Below are 7,916 nucleotides of genomic sequence, written 5' to 3' on the forward strand. Positions count from 1 at the left end.
TTATTTTTTTATTTTGAAGCATATATTTTATACATACAAATATATGCTTAAATGAAAATGGAAAACAATACACTCTAAACTGGAAAGTAAGCCAAAATAAACAAACTTAACTGCATGTCCAACTGTTAAAGTAACCACACAGAAAAATAATTGTTTCAGGTAACATCATTCAGGTAGCACTGAGACAGTACATCTTTAGTAGGATATCTTTCAGGACAAAAATAACAGAGAAACTTTAATATCTACTTAGTAATTTTTCTTTTAGTAACAATATTTTCATTGTAATTTTGAAGCTACATGTATATTGTCAGATAAATCAAATAAATTGTTTGTGTTAATGTTAATAAGCAAAGAGAAGGGCTAAGGTTGTGGCTCAGCAGTAGACCACTCATCTAGTACATGCGAGACCCTGGGTTCAATCCTCAACACCACATAAAAATAAATAAAGATATTTAAAAAATGAAGAAAAGAGAAGAGGTATACACATATAAATTTTTAAGAAGAAATTATTTAATTTTAAGTTTAAATGAGCATATGAAAACTTATGATTTTTCAGTATTGCTGTTGCTATAACTATTTTTCCTACCTGCCCTTAAGGCCCACTAATGACATCAATTCATGCATTTGATAAGGGGTTAATATGAAAAATATAAGGAACTGAAACAATTGTAGATAAATAAAACAATCCAATTTTAAAATGGAAAAGGAACTTGAATAGAAATTTTCCAGAATAACACTTACAATTAGCCAACTATTATATGAAAAGTTGCTCAACATCAGTAATAATTAGGGAAATACAAACTAAAACCACACATCAGAATGGTTGTTACCAAAACAATGAAAAATAACAAGTGTTGGTGAGTATTTGGAGGAAAGAAAACCCTTGTACACTATTATTGGACATGAAATTTAGTACATATATTATGGAGAATTATATGCAGATTATTCAAAAAAATTTAAGTTATCATATGATCCCCAAATCCCACTTTTGGGTAGTTATGCAAAAATTTTGAAATCTGTATGTCAAATATATACTTGTATCCCCATGTTCAATGAAGCACAATAAACAAGTTATGGGATTGAGTTAAATGTCCATCAACACATGAACTACATTAAGCTAATTAACATACCCTAAATATGACCATAATTTGTTAATTACAATTTTTTTAAAAACAAACAAAGACATATGTAACAATAAGAATACGTAGTCCTCAGATTTTGGTTTCTAAATACTATTGTCACCTAAAAAGAGCCACAGCTCCTTGTTGAAAATGTTTATTCAAGGTTTATTCGTTTATACAGTAAGTACAAGATTAGCCAGTGATATCTGGTTAAGGCAAAATGCAAGGAAGAATATCAATAATGTACAAATCACAGAAATTAGCATTTATACAGTTTTCTCTTTATTGAGTTATAACTTGATAACAAAATAAAGATTTCAGAGATTTAGCACCAAACTAAAAGTAGTACCAAAATACAATGTATTTTACTTGTTTTTCCATATGAAATAGTTTTCCCTAATGATATTTTATATCAAGTTTCATTATGTTATTAAAGTTTCCTATAAATCCATCTTGGTGACTATCTGATCTGCCTTTATGCTGACTGAAATTCATTGTACAGTACTTTTGATCTGAGTTGTGTATTTCCCCATTAACTTAACTTAGTAATAACTGTTAATTTCAGGTCATAATCTCAAAAACATATTACTTGTACACATGTTATACCCTCAATTATCACTGAATAGTCTAATGCATGGAATGTACTTGCATGTATGTGAATATAAATAGATAAGACTACAATTTGCTTTTCTAATAGCTGTTGCTATTTTATACCACTTATTTAACAGTGAATATATCTTTTGCATAAAAAAGATTCCTTCTTAATATAATTTAAAATCACACTAGTAATCCATAAAATTATCTTATCACTGAAAATTTGGCCTGGTTGAAACTATATTGTTATTTGTTTAGACATTAACTAACCTTAAAGAAGAATTAAATCTACCCCTTTTCTTATGTTGCTAATGCTTGCTTTTATATTGTCTATGCTAAAGAAAAAATATTGATCATTAACTTCATTATTTTATGACAGCTTCATTGAGATACAAGTCATATAACACAGAGTTCACAATCTTAAAGCATGCAATGACATTTTTTTAGTATATTCAGAGTTGTTTAACCTCACCACTATCTAAATTTGAAACATTTTCATTACTCAAGATGAAATCCCATGCACTTGCTCCATTCCCAGCCCCCTGGATAACTAGTAATTTGCTTTCCCTGTGTATTTACATATTGTGAACATTTCACATAAAATGAGTTATACAATAGGAGATCTTTTTTGACTGGTTTCTTCCAATTATCCTAATATTTTCAAACTTCACCTATGTCATAGCATCTGGACTTCCTTCCTTCTTATAGTTGCACAGTGTGCAATTGTATATATAAAACAGAACACAACAGACACTAGTATGGCAGTATGTAAAAAAGTGGATGTAACCGATGTGATTCTGCAATCTGTATACGGGGTAAAAATGGGAGTTCATAATCCACTTGAATCAAATGTATGAAATATGATATGTCAAGAACTATGTAATGTTTTCAACAACCAATAATAAAAATAAAAAAATACTAAAATAAAATAAAATATAAAACAACTTTTATTTATTCACCAATTAGTGGACATTTGTGTGGTTTCGCCTTTGGGGCTATCATGAAGAATACTGTCATAAACATCCATGCAAAAGTATTTTTATTAATGTGTTTTCCATTATTTTGTGTATAACAGAGAAGTAGAATTCTCAATTACATCATTTGTAGTTTTTACTATTTGAGGAACTACCATACTGTTTTCTGGAGTGGCAACACTATGATAATCACACCAGCAATCCATGTTTCCAGTTTCTTCTCACATTTTTAACACATTCTTATCTGCCCTTTTGATTATACCCATTGTAGTGGATATGAAGCAGCATTTCATTATGGTATTGATTTGTCTTTTCTTAATGTCTAATGATATTGAGCAGCTTTTCCTGTGCTTGTCGGCTATATGTATATCCTCTTTAAATACTTTTTCAGAACCTTTCATTATTTTTAAATGAGCTGTTTGTTTTATTATTATAGAGTTATAAGAATTCTTTACATATACTTAATAAAATTCTCTCATCAGATATATGATTACTGAATTTTCTTCCATTTTGTCTCTTTATTTTATTAATGTTCTTTGAAACAAAATTATTTTACTTTGAATGCAGTATAATTTACCTATTTTTTCTATGGTTATTTGTTTTTTTAATGTTTTATTGAAAAATTGTCTCTTCCAGGGTTACAAAGATGTACTTATGTAGGAATGATTTCCAACACATGTTTTCTAACACATGAAAATGGAAAATGTTCCCATTTATTGGAGTCTTCTTTGATTTATCTCAACAATGTTTTCTAGCTTTTAATTTAGAAAAACTGCACTTTTATGTGAAATTTATTAACAATTTTTGATGCTTTGTAAATGGAGTTTATGTTTAATTTCAGTTTTGGATTGTTTATTACTAGTGTACAGAAATGGAATTGATTTTTATTATTGATCTATAACCATACTGAATTTATTTATTATTTCTACTAGAATTTTCATGGATTCCTTTGCATTGTTCATATACAATTTAATGTTATCTATAAATAGAGATATATTTATGCTGTGTTCTAAATGGGTCATCAAAATTCATGTGTTGAAACTTAATGGTCAGTGCAACAGTACTAAGAAGTAGGACCTTTAGGATATAATTAATTCAGGAAAATAGAGACCTCATGAATGGAATTAAGGCCCATGTAAAAAGGCTTGAGGGAGTAAGTTCACTCTCTTCTGCTTTTCCTCTATGGGCACAAACCATTTATCCACTTTGCCCTTCCATTTCTTCTACCACTTGGGTACAACTAGATGAAACCAATGAAAAGAGGTTTTCCCCAGACACCAAACCTGTCAGCACCTTGATCTTGGACTTCCCAGCTTTCTGAACTATAAGAGAAGAACATTTTTGCTCATTTTAAACTACCAAGTCTCAGGTATTTGTTATAGTAGTACAGACTAAGGTATTTAATATCTTCATTTTCTATCTGTATAGTTTTATTTCTTTTTCTTAATTAGCTTGACTTGAATCTCTAGTATAATGTCAAATTGAAGTAGTGAGGAAAAAAGATACTTGCCCCTTCATATTTAATAATAAAATTTTATTAATATTTTGCCAAGTTTAATCATGTTTATGTGATATTAGAGTTGAATTATAGCACATATTTTCCATCTTTGGCATGTCCTTATTGGAAGTTGTGATAAGGAAAATATCTATGTTCCTTCTAAAAATAGCTTATGATAATCTAATAGGAGATATATATATATATATATATATATATATATATATATATATATATATATATATATACTTAGCCTCCATTTGTGTTAGTGTATCCTATGTTTACCAAACATAGTTGTTAATCATTGGAAAATATTTAATTTCTCATTGTATTGGGACTCTCCATATATGTTATGACTAAGTGAGAGGGGAGGGGAATAAAGCATTCACAGTATATATTTGTAGGAAAAATTAAATGTTTCTGTATCCAATCTTATAATAATTTAGCATCATGTTTTAATAGCTATTTTTGCAGAAAAAACTTATGTAGTGATGCATTTCCATTCAAGGCTTAATTTTCTCTAGGCTATTTCTTTAGTTTACATGATTGAAAATTCTAAATTCAGTTTTAATACAGCTGCAAATGACTCTTCTTGGTGACACACTATGGCAGAGAATTCCGCAGGTCAATGACATCTATTGCAAAGAGTCAGTTCCCTTTATTCATTTCAAATTAACTGCCTTTCAGCCCCATCAATCGTCTCTTGCTTTACAGGAATATGTTCAAAGCACTGAAGAGTGGTGGATACTGACATTCACTATGTCCATAATTATTTAGGGACTGTCAATCAAAGTTTCTTTTTTAAATCTTAAAAAGACAGTTTTCAGTGTCTTTTTAGGACTCAAATTTTTCTATTTCAAGAGGAAGGAAAAATATGAAATGCATTCATCACCATGTGTGAACTCATTGCTGTAATATATCCTTCCAACAATCTATGTATAGAAATTTCAGCAGTTACATTTGCTTATAATGATAAATTTCTGATAATCATTTTTAGCTTCCTTTTAAAAGAGTTTTTCCAACTTACACATTCAAAATTTGTTTTAAAGCCAAATCACAGAATTTAATAAAATAACAGAAAAGGGTTTAATATAAAAGTATCCCCAGTTTATATCCCTCCCAGAGTCCTTAAATATTTTAATTTTTAAAAATATTTTATTAGTTCTTGCTGGGAGCCATCAGCCAAGTAGGTATGACAAATTCCTTGCCAGCTTACTCCCATGCTGTCTAGTGGAAGGACTTCTGAAAGGTGACCTTGCTCAAGGACCAGGGCAGGATAGTGTTTAGGGTGTTCCCCCTTTAGAATAGGGCATTTAGCATAATAGGAGATTAGGGTGTTCCCCCTTTAGAATAGGGCGTATCCTGCTGCTGAGTTCCTCTTGAGTGCTTAGGGTCAGACAGTATATTTTGGGAGACAGAAGCCCATGCGGAGTGGATTTGGGCAGAGTAGTGGATTTGGGCAGAGAACGTGGATTCCCCCAGAGCGTGTTTATAGACGGCCGGTGTGAGTTCGGGAATAAAGAATTGCTGTTTGAATCTACAAGCTGTGTGGAGACTCGTGATTTGTGCCCAGCCAGAGACTGCGGCGAGTTCTTGATGGACCTTTATTTATTTATATGTAGTGCTGAGAATTGAACCCAGTGCCTCACACATGCTAAGCAAGCGTTCTACCACTGAGCCACAACTCCAGCCCAATTCTTTAAATTTAACATTCTTAAACAATTTAACTCCTGATTGTTACTTTCCTGTCTCCAAGTAATATGTTTACACTGGTAAATATTGAGTCATTAATCTTACACATTGTCTTTTTACTTCCTGATATAATTAGGTAGAACAAGCTTGCTTATACTCCATCACGTAAATGGTACTCAGATATATTTATATATCTATTTTTAGATATTATATTGATTTTCTTTGCAAATGATATACACTTGTATCTTCTTACATCACATATCAATCATCTCTTAATTTGTATTTTGTAAGATCAAGACATTAGCATTTATTTTCCCTTCAGTTCTCTTGTCCCTTTGTCTTACCTCTTATTTGTAATCTGTACCTTTTCTTTTTCATTGAAAATGCTAAAAGCATTTACATAGTTTTCAATAATGAAATTTTAGCAGTCCAGGTTATTTTAAAAGTTTCCTATAGGTTATTTTAAAAGTTGAAACTAAGAGGAGAGTGTATACCATAGCATTAGAATATAAAGACAAAAATCAAGTTGCATATCATGATTGCACTTCTTATTTTTTAGAAGTGGAATAATTGGAATATATTCTACTAGTGTTTTTAACAGTAAATTGCACATATTTAAAGTGTATAATTGAAAAAAAATTTATTCATGCATACACCAAACAATGATCACTACTATCAAGACAATTAACACACTCATCACCCCCAGAAGTTTTTTCAAATACCCCTTAGTAATCTCTTCTGTACCTACCAATATTTCCATCTGAAATAATCTTCTTTCTGCCTAAAAATTTTCATTAAATTTCCAGAAGTTCAGGTCTTCTGGTAATAAATTATCTCAACTTATTTGTGAGCATTTTTTTCTTTTAGTACTTTAAAGATGTTGCTTCATTGATTTTTCACTTACATTTTTCCCATGAGAATTCTTGTGTCATCTTTATATTTGTTCCTTTATACAAACAATGACACCCCTTTTGTGATGCTTTTAATATTTCTTTTTTGTCACTGTGGTTATCTTCATGTTTATTTTGTTTGAGCTTCATTGGACTTCATGCACAATATGGATTATCATTTTCAGTAAATACAGAAAAATTTAAGCTATTTTAAAAAAAAATTCAATTTCCACTTCTATTTCTAGGGATTCTAAATATACATACATTAGACCTCTTGAAATTGTAAAAATAAATATATTTTTCTTCCAAGTTCCTTTTGAGACTTTTTATTGCTATTTCCTCAGATTCACTTATCTTCTGCCATGGTTTAACCTGCCATCAATCCATTCAATGTAATTGTCATTTCAAATATTTTAGTTTATATACTCCTATTTTTATGTATCTAATGTATTAATTTAAATATGCTTACATGCTCTTTAAGTAAACTTTTATTTTATAATAATGTTAGATTTATTAAAATAGTTTCTTCTATATTTTAACATCTTATATTAATTTGCTTTATTTGTTATAATAAGGGACAATATTGGTACATCATTAACAAGTAGATACTTTTTAAATATATCTTTAAGTTTTACATAATAATACCTTTTATGTTCTAGAATCTCTTCCAGGACATCACATTACATTTAGCTATATTGTCTCTTTAGATTCCTATAAGTTAGGTTTTTAGATTTTCTCTGTTTTTGATGACCTAGACAATTTCAAGTATTACTGTTCAATATTTTGTACACTGCTCCTCAATTGAAATTTGTCTGATGTTTCTTCCATTTTTTGATGATTAGACCATGGTTATAGGTTTTAGGAGGAGGAGCACAGAGGTAAATCACCATTCTCATTTCATCATATCAAAGATACGTGATTTTTCACTCTTGGTGTTAACCTTGATCACATGACTGAGGCAATATTTGTCAGATTCCTTTTCTTTCCTCCTTTAACAATGCACTCTTAGGAAAGTAGTCATTGTGTATATCCCACACTTAAGGACTTGGGAATTATGCCTCATTTCTTTAAGGGTAGACTACCCACATGAACTATTTTGAATTCTTCTAAAACATATTTGTCTATTTTGTTCCTAATTATTTTTAACCAT

This window comes from Callospermophilus lateralis, chromosome X (genome assembly GCF_048772815.1).
Source record: "Callospermophilus lateralis isolate mCalLat2 chromosome X, mCalLat2.hap1, whole genome shotgun sequence".
Classification (NCBI taxonomy): Eukaryota; Metazoa; Chordata; class Mammalia; order Rodentia; family Sciuridae; genus Callospermophilus; species Callospermophilus lateralis.